The 19,802-nt window shown below is 46.2% G+C and overlaps 1 protein-coding gene across 10 annotated transcripts in view; it reads left to right on the top strand.

Moving 5' to 3' along the window:
- LOC120898356 (high affinity cGMP-specific 3',5'-cyclic phosphodiesterase 9A) overlaps positions 1 to 19,802 on the top strand; it is a 118,220-nt gene that overhangs the window by 22,934 nt on the left and 75,484 nt on the right. For 4 of the 10 annotated variants that reach the window (XM_040304116.1, XM_040304120.1, XM_040304110.1 and 1 more), the window contains exons 1-2: positions 9,895 to 10,059; positions 11,832 to 12,699. The exons of 2 other annotated variants lie outside the window; for them this stretch is intronic. The gene's annotated coding sequence lies outside the window, so the exon portion shown is untranslated. Of the gene's footprint in view, positions 1 to 9,886; positions 10,060 to 11,831; positions 12,700 to 19,802 lie in introns of those variants that run through there. 4 more of the 10 variants (XM_040304111.1, XM_040304112.1, XM_040304114.1 and 1 more) reach the window with 3 other exon arrangements.

The following is a 19,802-nucleotide window of genomic DNA, read 5'->3' as shown; positions in this document are numbered from 1 at the left end:
TCTTTTTCCCTCGCCTCAGTTAGCGCTTCGTTTCGATGTGCTTAGTTGAGTGAATGGTGTTTATCCGTGTTGCAGGCTGTCGTTTTTAGCGGAAAATGACCATTCGAATAGTACTGGAAGGCGAACATGAAGAGGAAGCAGCGTTGTTGCAGGCTTGACGACAAATCGGGCGAGTGGGATATAGGACATTGCTGGGCAAAGTTCGTTGACTGTGCGCTAGTGGCTTGATAGAGAACGGAAAGGACGGTAGAGATAGTGGCGCAACAGGGAACAAATGATGTTTACATGCATATTAGTGAATGCAAAGCTCTAAAGGGAAAGTGTTTGATGGGTTGTGTAAGATTAAATCGGCTACATATCACGAATGAAACCTGAACAGAAAATAATGATTTTTTTTTCAATACTAAACTAACTAAACCTAATCGGAGCTGGCAGACCGATGAGACGAAGGTTTTTCAATAGGATTAACATTGTTGGCAAAGCATTCAATTTCGTACCTTACAGTGCGTGATAAATTGCAGCCCGTGTGGTATTAAATTTCTGCTAAAATGGAACACAAAACGAGCAAACAATACTATTGGCTGTCTTCATAAAGTCTTGTATTAAAATACTACGTTCGAAAAAACAGGTGCTCCGTCTACCGCATGCAACCTGCATAAAACACCAGCAACAGGACATGAGCGCTCCATTGTTGGGGTAAGCACATAGGGCACATAGACACAGAGAATATTGTAGGGGTAGGGGTTACTATTTGTGGGAAAACTTAGCGTTTCGGTTGCAGGTTGGCGCTGATACCCAGCAATAGTGTGTGCAGTAGTGCACGAGAAAGTGTTGCATATGTTCAAATTGCGTGATAAAAAAACGTATTGTATGCTAGGTCCGTTACACACACACACTGGTTGCAGAATTTTCTTTTGCTGGTGTCGGATGAAAATTAATTTCTTCATGGAGCTTTTGATACACCCTAGCAATGCAACAGGATAGAGAACCTATTGCATTGAAAACAATCGCTATTAAAAGAGGTGAAATATATAATTAGTTATAGTTGCACACTTTGGTACGGAAGTATGATATCGTCCAGATGTCGTTGGTTAAAAATGTTGTTTAATGATTTTAAATTTCATTCTATCTATACAATCTTGATTTGATGCTAAACAGGTGCCGGTGAGGCGAAACTTTCCATCACGCCAACGGTGCAGTAGCAAACAAGCTGAAGTTAGTATAGAACCGAACCGAGGGCACACCTTGTTTTTCCCTTTTGTTCTGACCTTGCTCACTTAAAGTATTCGGCGGGGACCTTCGGGGGAGGAGCAAGCAAAACGGTTCAATGTAACTTTGTTGGCGAGCGTTGGTTGGAGAAAATACGATCATTCGCTCTAAGTGATGGTGTTTGATGGTGAGGTTTTCTTTTTTAGAGCTGCTGATTATGCTTCACCGCACTCGGAGGGTTATTGTACCCTTCTCGATTAATGAAAACAAGCGACCTGATCCTCTGGTGCACTACCCAAAGGCAGGTGGATGAAATGGAGAAAACAGGTCAATTGCATCTGTGCTAAGTAATGCGTTGGCTGCGTTCTGCGAAGAGAGATGTTTTGCCGTCTTTTATTGCTGGTTTTTTTCTCTGTCTCTGTCAATTTTAATGTGGCTTTGTTCATGGACCTGATCTGGCATTGCTGCTTTGTGTGCAATTGGTGTACACTAAAATCCATGCATGAGTGCATTAGCATTAGAGCAGTAAGCGTAACAAGACATGAGGTCTTATTTTATAAATTCTAATTTTTATGATACTCTCATAGCAACTCAATTCAACACTAGACGGAACGGTGGAGGTAGTAAACAATAATAATCCTGCACAATAATTGGTTGATGCAAATGGCGAAACTAAATCGCAAGAACCGATTGTGAACATTGAATAGCTTGAAAAACAATTTAATTACCAGCCCTGGTTGAAACCGTAAGCCGCCTATTCATGCCATCCGCACTTTGTTGATGCACTGGTACACAAGAATCAAGCCCAAGAACACTGGTGCAAACGAGTCTCCCATTCTTTGTGGGGATACGAGATTACGCAGCTGTAAATTTTTCAGCTCTCGGCCAGTTGCTTCTCGATTGCATATGCTGTCTCTGTGCTAGTGAGCTAGTTATGAGGAAAACGAGCGAACCCCAGCTCGGGGGTTTCTGTTCCATTTCCCGGCACCCGCATGTACCCGTAGTGCACTTTCGCTTTTGCAATAATTGCATAGATTTATGCACAATTTCCGTCGCCGGTTTCCCCTTTTGGGAGGGGCGGAGAGAAGTCCTCATTGTGGGCACGAAGAGATCGGAGATGATTGTCTTGCAAAGGGTACACCGGCGCAGGTACTGGGGATGCGGTGTACTGAGTGCGGTTTCGAGTTTTCCATTCCATCGCCACATATTGGCAGGAGCTTGCCCGGGCGTTCGTCGTCGTTGTACACCTGGCTGCAAGGGAGGCAAGATCCTTTTGGGGCGAAACCGAAGCGAATGGAACGAAGGAAATCGATTTCTAAATTTAATCTTTCAACCTCTACCGAGCGAGCCAGAGCTGAGCGGTGGACGCCAGCAGCTGTTGTATGGGGTTTCCGGGGGAGGGTTGCGGTTGTTGTGGTACGCTCCCCGGTCCCCGGCTGGCAGGAGGGCGATGAATGGAAAGTTTTTAACGGTAAAGGGGGTTTGCCCCTTGCTGCTGCTGCTCTCTCTCTCTCTCTCGGTGTGATGAATTTGATTTCATCATTCTTCCCGGCTGCAAGACCCAACGATGGGGGTTTGCCACAAAATTCAATCACCAAGAAAGAGAATTGAGCTCAATTTGGAAGAATAATTAAACTATACGGTCATTCTGGATTGTGTGTGTGCCCTAGTGACCAAACTTGTAATAAAGAGTTTGTTTAAATTCGGTTACATTGCCTTTGCTTTCGATTTTACTTTCAATGTAAGTTGTTTATGAACTGATATCAAAATCAAAATTAAACTGTTCACTGGCCGCCACCTGTCTGCATGTACCAACAAGCTCTTCTTGCACTACGAATTGTGGTACAAGCGCTCGAATGCTCGTTTGGATCAATTAAAAACAAGATAGTGAAATGTCGAACGTTCAAACTTCAACATGACGCAGTGACTTGCTGCCATCGAACCGTGGGAAACCAAACCTACCTTTATGCTAATCGCACACACACACACACCGCTTAGCGATCGACATTGAAGTTTTTTGTCTGTTTGTTGGCTTTGAAAATTAGGGCTAACTGTCATATCACACACCTTGTTGACAACCCGGGTGCCCTTGTCCTTGAGCGACAGGGGAAAAGCAGCGATGCTACACCACCGACCATTATCGTACCACGGGAGGCACAGGGGCTTCATTTATGCAAAACCAGCTCGTGCGCCCGGTAGAGGTGCTATTGTGTCGGAATTTTAATGCACCGCTACGAGGTACGTGAAGCTAATTGTTTGCATTGGAATACAATTTTCACGGCAAAACTGCCGTAAAGATAATGGACCCCCCCCCCCCCTCCTGTCATCAGCTGCCGTGACGACGAGTAGCAGTCGGTCGGTTTTTACCAAAGCAAATTAAAGGTTTAAAATCAATTGCAGTGTGTGTTTTTGCCGTCTCTTTTTCATGGGTGAGGTTAGATAGTTTGAAGCTTTTTGGAAGACCTTGATTGTTGAAGGTTTTTTTTTTTTGTTTTTAATTATTTGCGTGATTTTGTTCGTTTCCATATTCGGGATGCAATATCATTTATGGAAAGTGAGAATACGATATGTCTATATAATACAACAACATCTAACAAAGCTTCTAGTGCTGACGTAATGCAGTCCGATAAGTGATGCACTTTGCCCTTGCAACCAGATGCTTTTTGACCCCGAGGGGAATTTTTTCAATTTTTCAGCTCGCGAACTAGAGTGCAACTGCTCGCTCATTGTGCCCGCTTACCAGTTTTGCCGACCGACAATCGAACTAGATTCGGGTTCACCTCAGTGAAACATAATGGAAATTGAAAGTGCAGCGAATTTCGCCTTTCGCGTGGTCGATAGTAGTTTCCATTTATTGTTTTCCTGCGCATCATGGCCCAAAATGGGCGGCGTGATGTTCATAATGCTCTTTAACATGATGATGATGATGTCGATGGTGGCCGGTAACAGTGCGGACCAGCTTCTAAAGGCCCCGTTGCGCAATGTAATGTTGCAGTATTACGTGCTTAGGTTGCACTGTAAAGTTCGTTAACAGTTAGCGCAGAGCGAGCGCGAACGTCGACTAGGAAACCGGTGGGAGCTATGCTGCCGGTGGCTGGCTATTCCCGGGGACGTGCTGGCGGTATGCAGCAGGTATCGCTTTTGTTTTGTTCTTCGTGAGGTTTTAATTATTATTTGTTCCGCACGACCCTGGACGAGCGTGCAGCAGTAGTACCTCCTACGCTGGCACCATCATCACCTCGTACGTTGCGCTTTGGCCGCTTACAATTACATTCTGCCCTACGAACGGCCCAACGCCACAGTGCGGAAAAAGGGGTCAATACGGTGGGAGGAGAGAAGGGTGTATTGGAAACACGTGCCTCATACGTGTGCATGTGTGTGACTGGAATTGGTTTTACATCTGACCCAGGCTACCACGAACAGCGCTGACCCCGCATGGTAGCATAAACGGCAGCTCATACATAATCACGTAGGGGGATTGCTATGGCAAAGGGCGTGCGTCGTGTGCGTTTCGTTTATGTAACAGGTAGCCGTATCAATTGAATTTAGTTTTCGACCAAAGTAATAGGTAGAGCGGTTCATTTAGAGCGATTCACCGTCCGCTTGGTGTAGAGAGGCTAAAGTCTTTTGAAAATAGAAATAGAACCAACAGCAACAGCCCGTATTTGCGTGGCAAAACATTACGCACACTTGCTCAGGATTGTCAGAAAGTGCAACCATTCTTCCACCAGGAAACTGCAATAAACGTAAGAGCAAGCGTTAGCTTGATCGCATTGACGAGTGACACTTAGGAAAAGGGACACATGATTAAACGGTGAATCGAGTGTAGATGCAAAACGGTTTTCCTAGAATCGGATTTCATATCCGCATAGGACGCATAGGTGCTGCGCAGCAGGACCGAAGTCCAAGGACCCGTTCTGTGTGCATGGGTTAGCTCCGATGAGATTCGCTCCGAGATTTGACAACCAATCAGGAGTGATCAGGCAGGCAGGCGGTTCGACGAAGGTCTTCTGTGCGGCGCCGGGGGAATTTTACCGTCCGTCGCTAGTTTTCTGATTCAAGATCATCCCGGGCTGCAATCCCGGGATCCAGCAGAAGGAATGGGTTGCTGCTGCTGGCGTTAGGTAACATCAAACGTGTGTGTTCGCGGGAAGCGTAATCGGACACCAGGTTGGCATTTGGTTACGTCAAAACTGTGATCAAAGGCGATGATGATGATATCGATTTTTGCTTTCCGAGATTTCAGGACCAGCGGCGGCGGCGGCACCATTTGTGCTACGTTTTGCGTGGTTTTACTGAAAGGAAGAGATGATGAAAATTCCACATGTTTCTCTTAAAATCCATCGCTAACAAGAATCATATATGTCGTTTTTAAATGTTTTTACTAACAACATATTAAAATTTCATCGATGCTACAGTTGCACTTTCTATCTATTTTCAGACTTGTCAGTGGTCGGGCTAGTATGTGGGTCGTCGATACACGTGCACTGGTCGTCGATACACGTATGGGGAGATTAATTGTACCTAAACTGTTCCACCCGTCCGGCATGTCATTTGCAACGGATATTTAGCCCGCTCAGAGCAGCGTGGTCAACCGCAAAAACGAGCTAGAGAACCCAGTAAACGAGTGAAAAAGTAAAAAAAAAATCTCCCGATGGTCACGCAATCGGCAAATTTGGCTACCTGACAGCCAGGGGCAGACGGTCATTTGTTAGCTGGGAACTATATAGTTTTTTGGGGTACCGAAACCCATGCGAAATTTTGGCGAACAGCTTGACGACTGTACCACCATTAGCATGGAGATATTGGGATGGGATGATGGGATAGGTTTGGATAAGGCCGGGGGAGCCAGTTGGACAGCTGATTGGAAGTGATAGACATTTGGCAGCTGACTGTGGGAAGTTTGTATGTTGCTGTTGCTGATGGCGCACTGCTGGGGAACGGAACGGTAGGCAAGGGCATGTTGTGTCATCATCCTAGTCCCAGCATTTCGTGACGTTATAACAGTGTCCTGAAATCGGACGCAGATTGTTGTTTGCTGGGTGTTACGTTGCATAAGTTCCCTTCGTAGTTAAGACATTAAGAACATCACCATGATCCTCGACTACGGTAAACCTTATTGCTTTATATTTTGTCTGTCGGCGCAAAACCATCCCCAAAAGATAACGAAATTATCACGAAATCAACTTCGGCAGTACCGGTGGCATGGTGTGATAGCTTTGGGGCCGTATTGTCGCTTCTACCTCGTACAAACCAGGACCGGAACCGTTTCGAACCATTGCCCCGTACCCCTCGGTGCACAAATCACGAAAATACAATCATTATCGCTTGGTGTGTGCCACCCGTCCGTGCCGTGCCGATGTAAATCCGGCCCCCACCAACTTTATTCCCGCAGCAAATTATAGCTCTTGTCTTGTCTGCGCCAATTCTCAGGATCTCCCGCACGCCCACACGGAGCACTGATCCCTGCGCTTTTGCGTCTTGCGGGCAGCAGCAGCAGCCGTCAGCGGCTCCATGTTAACGGTTCAATCAGCGCACAGCGCTGACGGGAACATCATAATCAACAATAACATCGTCACTACTATTGTCGAGCATATCGCTGGTCCGGGCGTTGGGTGGTCGGCATCCGGGGAAAGGCGGCATCACTGTCGTTAAATTACCGAATCGAAGCGAATCACGGAAAACCCGGACACAGGCACCCGGTGTGTGTGTCCGTTTCTGGCGCTGTCGAAGTACGCTGAATCCGTTGCAGTGGGGCGACCAAACCGTCCCACCAACCGATTGAAACGAAATATGTTCGCAAGGCTCGTGTTGGTGGCTCCCGGGAAGACGCCGAACCAGGGTAACGTTCGTTTCCCAATCCATTCCGCCCTCGACACTGTTGATCTGATGTTCCTGCGGCAGTAAAATTACGAGCGCGAATAAAAGCCGCACAGCTGAGTGCGCCCGTAAGTTGGTTTACTTAATCCCCACCCATCAAATAATTCTTCCAGCTTCCAGCAAGTTGCGCACCCGCTAGCCACTTACCGCTTCGCAAACTGCTGCTCGCTCACTATTCCCCCCTTGCTAACTGAATCATTCCAAGCATCCGTTCGATGGGCAATGAGCACGGGAAGAAACCAAGACGAGATAAATAGAGGCAGAAAACGCAAAGAAAGAACGGAAGGAAGGAAGGAAGCATGGCTCGCCAAACGTAGAGGATTGTCTTCGTTTTTCGTCCCCTCTCACTTTTCGCACTCTCTTGCTCTCTCTCTCTCTCTCTCTCTCTCTCTCTCTCTCTCTCTCTCGCACACACATTATCTCGCGATTGTGATGTCCATTCGTTGCCCTTGGAGGGTGACTTCTCCTCTGCCCCGTCCTATCCTACCACTTCCTACCTCCACCGCTTGCCCCGGGACTGCTTGTGGATCACGGTTTGTTTGCTCTCGCTGTAATCAGTGTCGCTTGAGCAAATCCTATAATCGAATGATCTACAAATAAAATAAGTACATTTCTTCGGCTGATTTCTAGCACAGACACCACCAAACGAAGGGATAGGGAAGGGATGGAGGGATAAAGAGGTGCTGGATATAGGGGATCCTTGGTACAGGGATACTTTATCTCGCTGTTGCTCTCTCCTTCTATGGACCGGACCAACTCCGCTACAGCCACACTCTTCGTTTCGGTTCCATTTCTTTGCTTGTGTTTTTCGATTTGTGTGGTTCATACTTTGTTGTGCCGTTTGCTGAAGCAAAAGCGCGAGCCCTCGCCCACAACTGCGAGAGGAAAGTTAAGTGAACGAGCAGGACATCAGATTCGCAAGGATATCATCATTAGTTCGATCCCGACGCGAACGCTGTGTGTGTGTGTACTCCTCCGTCCGGGTTCCGATGGGGGCTTACCCATTTCTTGGCAATATGATTTATTTATCTTTTATTTTTGTGCCGCCAGCCGACCCCCCTCCCTCCCTCCCTATCCCTTCTTCCAGTGCCGGTTGCAAGGTGTCTCTCTATCTTTTTCGCGATATTGATAGCTTACCAAAGTAATGCCGGCAGCGGGAACTTGCTGGAGGGGAGTTCTTGGGTGCTGCGAGTTCCTGGCGGAGGCATCAGACTGCTAGCGCCCATAAAGAACGTGAAATGAATACGCGATCTACCTTTTTTCCCTGTACGTAGAGATGGAGGGGTTTTAGAAAAAAACAACTTCTTGCCTCCCGCTGCTCGTGTCCTATTTTTGGACCAGCTGGAAGATTTGTTGGTTTCTGTTTTCGGTGTACTTTCTATTTCCACTGTCCTCGTTTCCTTCACTCTCCTTCGATGTTCCACGAATCAAAGCGGTAGCTCGCCTAATCGAAACAGACACAGCCAGGATTTGTGCGAGCTTGCCGAAGTAACAAAAGGGTTGCCTGCCGCCTGAGACTGCTTGACTTCGGGGGGACGGGAACTCGGGTCGCTAAAAGGGCGATGGATCATCAAACGTTACATTGTCCGCTGCGCTAGAGGGTATTTTTAGCAGATAGCAAATTAGTGTAAATTTTGGGAGCACTTTGCAGGCAGGCAAAATTCAATTAAAGCACCTCTTGTTCTGTCGGTCGACCGACCGACCGAGCCGTCGCTCGATTGCTCGCGGGATAATAGCGTCATACATGGTTTTTGTAATTGCATTACACCTTCTAGCGAGGGGTTCTGGTATTTTCTCTCATGAAATTTGTGTTAGTGATGAAAGTGTTTTGTGTGAAATTGGGAGTGTTATCAAGCGAGATATTGTTACATGAAAAAGGAAGTAAAAACAAACGAAATAAACTTGCTCTAAGCTAATACATTGGTTTGGATCGAAAACTCAAAACATAAACGCCTAAAGTCATGCAATTTGCAGCACAAAAGTGCCTGCTTGCTGGGCCGGTGACGTACAGCATTCCTGTCGCTTGTAGTATCAGACTATAAAAATGCTACTCACATGAGCCTTTGTTCAGCTTGAACGTCTTACGGTGCAACAAGTGTTTATTTTATTGTTTGTCTCAGCTGATAATACTGTAGCACACCAACAACGTCTCTGCTTCTATCGTATAATATTGTTTTTGAATAGAATTACAGAACCCTTCAATGCCTGATAGCTTAATGAGAATATTTTGCAAATGCAACAGCTCTTCTAAACAGACTCCTGGTGTCCGTGCGCGGTTTTTCTTTTGTTCATGTGTCGACTCGATGCTGTCCGTTCGATGAAACAATGCGAAAAACATCGTACATCGCTTGCACGAATTGAATTACGCGTGTGGTGGTTGTCATTCCGTGTAACGGTGTCATCGATGGCGCAGGATGTGGAGTGCCTTCCAGCACTGCAAAATGACCCGCACTGCCAACCACATTAACCCCCCACCCCCTTGGTCCTTTCATCGCTAGTCTAGAATCAATTCTACCTGTACCTGTACGTTAGGAAGTGCGCCGGGTGAGTTTCGATACAGGTGGAGTGCTTATTTGCACCTTCCCATCACCGCCACTACCACCGCGGTGAAAGGATGGAGAAGATGCCTTGGATAGGACAGAGTGCGCATGTACATCGCACAAGGGGTCTCGCTCGATCGATCGGTTTCCCTTCGTGAGCGCGACGCTGCCATCGGGCTGCCCGAAGCACTGGCTGCCGAAGCTGGTGCAGGCCTTCGCCACTCGAAAAACGGGAACACCCGCGTCGGCTTTTGCTGTGACGCGACAGTGTCGGAAGCGCAACCTGCAACGCTGTACTCTCCGTCGTCGGAGTTCCTTCCAGTCGCTGCCGAACAACGCTGGCTAACGTTACAGCAGCTGAGAAACGTAACACGACAAAAAAAAAACGCGCCTGGTGTGCCGCGCGGGGTGGTCTGTTTTTTTGCTTCTGGTGCGTGCCTTGCTTGTATATGTGTATGTGTGTGTGCGTGTGTGTGCTTAGGAAGATGGAAAGGGAGAGGGAGGAGCGGTCGTGATAGTGCTGTTCTGCACGAAGACTTGCTAGAAACACGGGAATCAGCTCAGCTTGTGTAGATATACACTTGCCAGTGTGGCGACCTTGGGTTCTTTAGGCGTCAAATTGGTATTGGTGTAAATGTGTATGTGTGTGTGTGTGTGTGTGTGTGGCATACATGTGTGACACGGTCTGACGGTTTTGTGTGCTACCACCTCGCTTGTGCTAACGGATTTCCGGAAGTGGCATCAACCGGAAGTGTTCTGCATTTCTCCCTCCTTTCCCGCGTTCCCGCTACCGTGCTCCGTGGTCAACTTCCAGACATAGTTGTTCTTGTGTAGGCTCCCGCTTTGCTTTATGACGGGATATTTTACCACCCTGTTCCAGAACTTTCCCTTGTTTTAGTCTACTGCTGCTAAATGAGAATGCTGTGTCGTACTTTAAGAATGCTTTGGAATGTTTAAAAATGACTAAAAAATACCACATCCTTACTTAATCTCAAAATGTAAGTCTGAAGTAGCATAGAATGCTTCATTGTACTTTGGATGAAAAATCAAGCTCTAATACTTACAAATGTACACATTTCGTTTTGACCACGGTTTTTTGCTGCTCAGTTTGTCGTTTATCACTCACTGTATCATTCGTCAGCTTGTGCTGTTCACCAATACAAAAGCACAACTACACATTGAGGTCAAAAACGTTAGCCGCTGTGTTGTCTTTACGTCGTACGTAGAGAGGGTGAAACACAAGCCCCAAAGCTTGTGCCCGCCAAGCCGCTTCTTGATGATGTGGTAGCACGGTCTCCGAAACGCACACGGTTAGCAAAGAAGCCATGATTGATCTGATTATTTGGCTTAAGTGGACAACAAATAAATTGTGTACCACTGCGGACCGTTCACACACACACACACAAGTCACAGTCCAACAGGAAAGAATCAACCATTTCAACAGCACACTACAGGACAGCCACACATGGAGTCATACATTAAGGGGGTAGAAGCAGCAAACAAAAAAAGCTAGTCAGTCTAGTCAGTCAACACCGTCAGCAGTGCCACTTGAAATGGCGATGGCACCGAAGTCAGCCAGTGTCAGTCTTCAAGCGGCTGTAATCGGATAACATTTGTCCGGTACTTGTCAATGTGTTGAATTTTGGTTTGCGGTATGCGGTGGCAGAGTGCAGTGGCAGTCGCAAAGAAAGCTGCCGATTCTCATGCTGGTCGCTGTTCGAACTCCTCATGCAAAGATTCTTCATTTAATTCCTGTTTTAATGGCTTAAGCGGGCGCGCGCGCACGCGTGCTGGCGTGCTGGCGTGCAGGCGTTTTTTTTACCCTGAACAGACATAATGGCCGCATAAAAGGTCTTCGTCTAATTTCGGTCCTCAGTGGTGCTGTAAGCAGAAGCCGCTTTTAAAAGGCACATCTTTTCGTTGCTGTGGTTTCGTTGATTAGAATCAATTGGGAAGATTGTCATATTTGGTTGCCTTTTCATCGTCGGATAGGTTCAACAGATGACGACGGTAGCAGCGATGTGGCAATCGGGTGGGTTTTGGGGTATTCTAGCCTGTATGGTTTTCCTGTGTGCTATGGTATTACTCTGTTGTGCATGTGATCACAGAGTCTGTAAGGCCCAGTAAGAGTGTTGTAATTGATGTGAATCATGCTTAATATTTAATTTGTGTTTTTGTGTGTCTTTTCATACCACTTCATAGCTTAATGACAGTTCGTGTTAAAGTGTGTGCAACAAACAATTCTGTAATCTAAAAACAAAGGAAGAAAAAAGGAATAGAATCCTAAAAATGTAAAAAATGTGTCGTAAATCTGAATGGTTTAATGTTTGATGAAACAATTGGAAGTGAAGGACAACTATAGTACATAAAATATTGTGTGTTTGTGTTTGTGCGTGTGTGTGTGTGTGAGTATAAAACCAATGTAACGAGCAGCAAAGAAGTGCTGTAATCAGAGTGTGACATAGTTTGTGACAAAACAAACCGAAAAAGAAAAGAAGAAAATCAGGATTAAGTGATATTCTACCCACTGCGCACGTATTCGGGGAGCGTATGTGTAGCACACAAGAAAAAGTATGGAATGTATGGAAAAGTAATACGCCCAACAAGTTGCAGCTAGTTGCGATCAAAGCAGCTGCGGTGTGTAGTAGTCGCAAGAATAATCCCCTCAGAACATCGCTTCACGTGTGGCGGACCTCGGTATTAGCGGACCTTTTTAACGCTCTGTCCTTCAAGTGCTGGCGTACGGTGATGGTCCGTGCTTAAACAGTAAAAGAGACGTGTTTTTGCGTCTTATTGGGGCTGTAATTCTAACTACTGCATATCACCCTGTGTCGGCTACGATAAAGAAAATAGAAGTAAGCCTTACAGGCAGTTTGTTTGGATTGTTGCATCCCGCGTGTCTTGGTTGTTTGCGCAGTGCAGTGTTGTGCTTTTGGTGAACGAAAAAGGACGGAGACGGCGTGCTGGTGAACAGATCGGTGCACAGATAAGGCCTACCGAGAGAGAAACCAATTCTTGCAAGTTCCTGTGCCAGGACGTCGTCACAAAAAGGACTTCGCGAAACTATACGGTGAGCGCTTACAATACCATTCTGTTGGAACTCTTTTTACAAGACCGAGCAGTAAGGTAGGGTTTTACGGTCTCGGTGGGATCACAAAAGCATGACGCGCACTGGTACCGCGTAGTCCTGAGAGCATGGGACATCGTTGTACAAGGCACGCCGTTGTCAGACGCGTTTGCGACTGTGGTAGAAATGGGACCCAATTGTTTCGCACCCCGTTCCGGGAAAGATCGATTTCTTGACGGAGGTTAGCAGGTTGAGGTTTTTCCTTTTTATTCACAGTAAGGTAACATCGTTGGGGAACCAAAGCCATCAGCGTGAAAGTTTCATGCCCGCTTCTTGCTATACGTTCCTGTTGTACTCCTTTCCCTCCAAACTTCCCAACCCTTGGGTCGCTGAAAAGTCTTTGACTTTGTGCCGCAGCTCGGCAAAGCCGAAAACTTTGACACGCTTCACTGCTTGCTCTCACTCTGTCAAGTCTGGCTCCCAGTTTGCCAGTTTTCAATCAGTCAACTTCATCCAGTACGGTACTTCATCCACGGCAGGCCGCCGCCGCCGCCGACCGACCGACGACCCGCGTACGACAGCCGCCAAAGACTCTATTATTCATTGCACCTTGGCCGTGATGGTAGTGGCGGTGATGGTACCGCGGGTTCGCCCGGGTGGAGAACCAATCGACGGAGCTTATCAGACATTTTATAACTCCCCGTGCCACTCGGAGCATGTGTGTCTGTGTGTCTGTGTGCTCTTTTTAACCGTACCTGTTGCCCTTCGGTACGGTTGCGCAGTACTTGAAAGTATGCGCTATAAGCACCAACGGGAAGCAGCTTACACTTACCGTCCGTGCGGTTGCAATTCGGACCTGGGTTGTTTGCTACCGGAGTATCCCACCAGAACCAGCCAACATTACCATGTTTGCGTGCTTTTTTCTCTTCCTGATGACTGTTTTCTTAATGGTTTTGCAGCTCAATTTTACCGAGGGTTTGTTTTCTCTCTTTCTCTCTCCATTGTTATTGTCCTCTTGGTGCAAGCTTAGCATGCAAGGAAAAGAAGCGGGTAATGGGTCCCTTAGGCTTCTTTTTAAAACATTAAACCCAAGCGCGCACGGTTGGGACACCTTCCCGATGGGTTATATCCGTTGGGGCGAATAATGTGGTAAAGTGTTGTGTTTTTTCTTCTTCTTTCACTCTGGCCCGTTCGGCTGGATAGTAGGGAGGGTGTTGATCGTGTTTTACTATATTATGTAACGTTAAATCTCGTTCATGTCATAGGAATATTAAATTTCCTCACCGTTAAGCTTTCTTTGGATAAAATACAATGTTGAGTTGACCTGCTGTGGAATTGGATGGCGTGCTAGCACACAAAGAAAGGAATTGATAAAGCATTCGATTTTCCTTTTCCATCCAACACACCTGGAAAGCCAAAATGTGTCATTGATGTATCTTAAATCGATGACCGCGATTATCCAAAAATGCATCGAAAGGGAAGTAGAGCAACTGATTGGGCCTTTTGCCAACATTTTGCATGGCTCGTTGGAATGTTGATTTTATTTTTGCTGGAGTGATTCGATTGGTAGCTTCGTTCCCTTCTTCTTCTCTCTCTCTCTCGCTCTCGAACCGTAAATAGTTAAAAACTCTTAGTAAGGGCACACGTCGGTCAAACGCAGCGTCAAGGCCATCGGGCTGGAATGTATGTTCAGATGTCTTCATCATAATCCATTAGTGAAATCTTCGGCAGGTGAAAAACATTCCATTGGCTGTAGTATGTTTCTGTAGTATTTTTGGTTCCTTCCATCTACCGTAAAGCAACATCCTGTTTGGGAAAAGATCCCAAGATCTCGAGATGGGCTAGTGTTACCTTCCAAAGAATCGATTTGATCGCATTCTTATGGTCCTGTGATGGAGGTAAAAAAACGAGGTAATGTAAATATCGAAACCCGGAGCTGTGGATAACCGCTGGCCTATGAAAGAGAATGGTTTCACTAATAATATTTTCCAGTATGTTTTGGTGGCGATGCGAAGAAAAACGAAAACATCCCACCCCCGGCCTGCCGCAGTCCACCGAAGTGTCTCGTGACATCGGCACACCGTGCGCGGGAGCGTTTTCTCGCCCGAAGTCTCGCCGGTCCGGTTGCGTTAGCATTTTCTTTGCACAAACGTGGCCTCCAAGGAAAAAGGGTAGAATGACGCAAAAATAAACAAATAAACAAACAAGCAAACAAATAAACATTGCGCGGTTTTGCGCAAGCGAGAGGAGGTCACATTCGACGTAGATTCTTTTTTTTGTCGAACTTTCTGCTGCCACGAAGCAAAATGTTGCTTACATTTCTATGAAGTTTGACTCTCGCATGTGAATGTAGTTTTTACCTTGGCTTCTAAACGTTGTTTTTCCCCTGGCTCGTCCAATTATTATGGTGGTCCAACACAGCCAGTCAAAAGTTTTCCAACACACACGTAATACGAGAGATAAAGAGAGAGAGAGAGAGAATACCGATTTTTGCCTAAAATTTTGGATCTTTGTTTGGTCGGCAAAAAGTGAGAGGATGGACGACGATAAAATCGATTGTGGTCAATAAATTATTGCAATCTTGGTGTGGGTGTAGGGGTGCTGGAATCGCGAGGCCGAACGGGAGATAATATTGTACCTGACCATCCATCGAATCGGGCCAGTAATTGGCGGCAGCGTTTGGAAATAAGAAGAAGAAGAAGTAAGATCGGATGACGACACCGACGACGAGCATGATGATGATGACGATAATTTGCGCAAATTATGCATCATTTACCATTTTGGCTTGGAGACTGTTTTTAACAGGAAGTTTGATTGAAATGGGATGGGACGGATGGGCGGTAGGCCGTGTCGTTATATTGATGCTCGGATTTCCACTCGAAACGTTCGTGTTCCGAACGCACCTTTCTCGTTCAGCGGATATTGGACTGGCATTAACGTTTGACAGGTTGAAAATATTGTGCTACATGTACCTGTCGACAAGGCATACGATAGCGAGAGCACTTTTGCTCCATCCCCGCCTGCTGACATGTGCGGAATACAGGGTTTAAATGTTATTAATTACGGCGTAATTTAATATGTGGTTTGAGGTTCTGATTGATACGATCTGAATATCTGTTCGGAATTAACAAGTTCGGTTGTTCTGTGTGGTTGTCGTTGCTTGTTGCATTGATTGGGAGACAGAGCTTTAGGTGTGTGTGGTGAAAAGAATTATTGTTCTTTATATTTATTCCATGCCAAAGGGGAATAATATATTTACCGAGAAAGATAACTGAAATACGAGATTTTGTTGTCGCCCTAGCAGCATAACAAATGGTACGTGACAAAACTGAGCAAACTGAGGCGATTGTTCCTCAACTGTTGGGGGTAAACTCTGTCATACAGTGCTGAGAATAAGTATAGGACAATTTAAGTATCGACAAAGCGCCTCTTTTCTTGGAATTATATTGAGTCAATTGAGCAAAAATGCCCAGGGCTTTTGCGAATTTTGTACTGATTTGAAATGATATTTATGCTCAGAAATAGCCTTGCTTGAGGCTACATTTACTACCAATAGTGTAAGAAAAATATCTTCTATTTTTCGCCCATGTCTGCCCATGTCGGCTGACGAAGCAAGAACGGATTGAAGTTCGTGGAATAAGTTTCTTCTCTCCAAAGAATTTCTCATTCATCCGCTCAATAACAAGAACCAGTTTTGGTGCCGTGTGCTAGAGCCAGTTCAATGCCAATGGCTGGAACTCCACCAGGCGATCCGAGATACACGCGGGAGGGCGGGCGGAAAGGATAAAAATTGTCCAAAATCTATGTTTTTTGCCAATGTCCGCCAGACCAACCATGTTCACTCCTGCTCAACAAATCATCTTTTCACCTGGACAAAGAAAACTTTACGTGCGATGGCATAACAAGGATGGGAGGAAAATAATGACCTGACACCCGAAAAGAGCAGTGGCCGGCGGCTCGTGTTCTTCGAAACATTGCCTCTCTTCGTTCGTTGTTTTCGTTACCATTCTGTCCCTTTGCGATCGGCCCTGCTGTGTTCCATTCGACCATCGTTTGATGGTACGAAGCTCAATCTCACACAGTTTTTCCACGCGCTTTCTTCGCCCTAACCACAAACCAACCAACCAGCCAGCAACATCCTGCCCGTAAACCGCAAGAATTGTTTCGATTGTGTCCATGTGCTGCTGAGCGAACACAAAAGAGAGAGGGAAGGCAGCAAAAAAGAAAAACTCCTACCGAAATGGTACGAATTGGAACCACGGTGGGACAATAGTGGTGTGCACTGGTACAGTGAAAGATGGTGGCTGGGGAGAAAATACACAACGGTACATACAACGCCGGGCCGGGTTCGATTTGGCGGTGACTGAATCGTTCGATTCCGAAATGGTGGAGGCGCCTGGTGCCCGCTGCTGCCTGGCGGGGTGAGGTGGCGTTTTTCCAATTTGCTTTACGCGAGGTGATGGTGAACAAATCGAAACGGACGTTGTACGCGTAGCAGCACTTTGCTTCGTTCACCCAAGGGTAATAGAGCTTTAGATGGAGGTGGGCAGGGTTTGAAGGGAATTCTGTTTTGCTGATCACCTTTATACTAGTCGCTGGATGAAATTTCCGATGAAACGATGAAAAGGAAAGTTAAGGGATGAGAATACAAAAAAAAAAACATTAGCTCAGTACATAATGAAGGTGCGGTGAGATTGTTCGACACTAGAACGTTATACACGGTCTACTTACTGTTGTTGCGTTACAAGCTACATTTGTTGCTTGGTAACTGTGCGTGGGAATGTGCAGGGAAAACGCATGAACAACGAAACAAGCTGATGATTGTTTAGACTTTTACTGATGTTGCTGCATTGTAATATTCCATTATTGACCGTGTATTTGTATGCAAACGTCACTGTATTTTATTTTCTATCTGTTTGAAGGTGTACAGTATTGCGAATTAGCAATTTTAGTATTTACAGCATTGTACTTGTCAATGATTTCAACGTTGTCCCTATCAATGATTTAATGTTATGAAGTTATGATCCTTAGTAGAAAACCTAACTTTGAACAATTTCAGCATAAAATGTGGTAATCGTTTATGTAAGCATGAACACAAAATCCGCTACAGAACTGTTCTGCTCAGCTGCTTCCGACGAATTGTCTCCGTGATTTCACTTCCTGCCTGCCGAACCGAACCGAACCAACCGTCTGCAACGACGAAAGATTGGCCGTTAAAAAATCAATTTTCATTTCCTTCTCGCGTTGCTTGCATCCACACTCTGGCCGATCTGAGCACTCCCTCCCCCGCACCAGCGAGGGATTTGCAAGCACTGATGTCCGAGGCGTAATAAATCATGTTCAAGGTCCAGATCCAATCTGGGGCACCGGCACATTTTCCATCTTAATGCTTGACGGGAAGTAAATGGTTCACGGCCTTCCCCCCCGTCCTTTTGCCATCGCGTGCAGGAAAAGGGCGACGGTGTGAGCCCCACCTGTGCCGAGGAGGATGAAGAGAATGGGATTCATTCTTTGAGTGCGAAACCGGGCAGGTCTGATGATAATCCACCGCAAAACCCTAACCTCTCTTACTCGCTGCACTGTTTCATTTTAATCACATTAAAAAATATTCTTCCACTGTTTGCCTTTGCTGCTGCTTCGGTTGATACTGTTCGTTTCGTTACTTTGCCAATTCCTCGCGAGATGGCAGCACAGGGAAGATTATAAAAAAAAAACACGGGCACCACACGGAGAGCTTGCCCACGCTGGGACGATATCATGGGACGCTGGAAACGGGAAATAAGTGAAATCGTAATTGATGTGACGCCCGACCGGGCAGTCAAAGGATGAACACGAATGGACATAACAAGATTAAGTGTAGCTGTGGCAGTGTGTGTAGGTGTGTGAGCGTGTATGTGAGTAAGTGTCCAAGTCCTAGTGACGGCTAAAAAAGGTGGACATTTTCCTAGCGGCCGTGGCTGCGAACCGAAAGGAAGCGAAAGAAAATTGAGGTCAGTTTGTTGCCTCAAACGGAAGGCAACGAGAGAGCGAGTGCCGCCACTCGACGCTTTATGCTTTTTATTTGCGCCCTCTTGTTTGTGTGACGTTTTGCCTTCCGATTCGACGGGCGCGCTAGTCCACCGATTTAGGTACGGGACCGCCAGAACTCGGTCACTATCGTAATGGGAGGGGAGTCCTCTGCTTCTTCTGCACACGGGAAATGCGCAAACCGGGTCCATTTAACACGGGTCCGGCACCGCCACACCATCATCATCATTCTCATCATCATTAATCACGCGCTAGTGGTGGCATTTCGGCTGGTCGTGGGTGCAGGCAGGACACAACTGGGTGGGTTTGCCTTCTTCCCCATAAAGCCATACCCTGAGCACAGGGCGGTTATTTTCCGGCTCTGTTGGTTTCGGTTGGCTTCGGGATGGATGTCGGTTTTTGGTTTTGCACATTTAGCCGAGCCGCTGTTATTTGCGATAGCGAGTACAATTGCCATGAATAGGCTGCTGGCCCTGATGGATTCTGGTGGGTAGGGAGTAGAGCAGGTGTAAACGGGACGGTACGCTGTCCGCTAAAAGCCCTAGAAATTATTTGCTTTTTTATTGTTGTTTAGGAAAATAGAAGTGCATATCGAAATGAGAACTCGAGCCGGTAGGATAGCGTTCAGAGTGTGCGTGAACCATTTTATGCCAGACACATGATAGTAAGGTTCGGAGTTAGGCAGTGGTTTGCTTTTAAATACAGGATTTGTACTTGATTTCGCAAGCGTAGCAACATTTTACGCAACTGCAGCATTAAACCCGACAAGCGCTGCAGTTGTTTTCAGAAGACAACCTTCGCGCTTGATATCGCAATATCAGAATTCCAGTGTAGCGGATTCAAGCAAGTATTCAACTACGTGTGTTTAAATGGATTCAGATCAATTGCCAGCTTGACAATTTGATTAATTGCAAGTTTTTATAAGATTTGAGAGAAAATAGTAGAATACTTTTTTACGTAAAGTCACAATTATTAGGGACGGAATACTTTACCTAACTCTTTACTTTCAACTTTAGAGTTTTGAAAACGTTTATAAGCGTTGGTTGAATGATTGCTTCAAGCCGCTAAAACTTTTGTGA

Source organism: Anopheles arabiensis, chromosome 2 (genome assembly GCF_016920715.1).
Source record: "Anopheles arabiensis isolate DONGOLA chromosome 2, AaraD3, whole genome shotgun sequence".
Taxonomy (NCBI): Eukaryota; Metazoa; Arthropoda; class Insecta; order Diptera; family Culicidae; genus Anopheles; species Anopheles arabiensis.
This window is presented reverse-complemented; position numbering and strand designations above follow the sequence as displayed.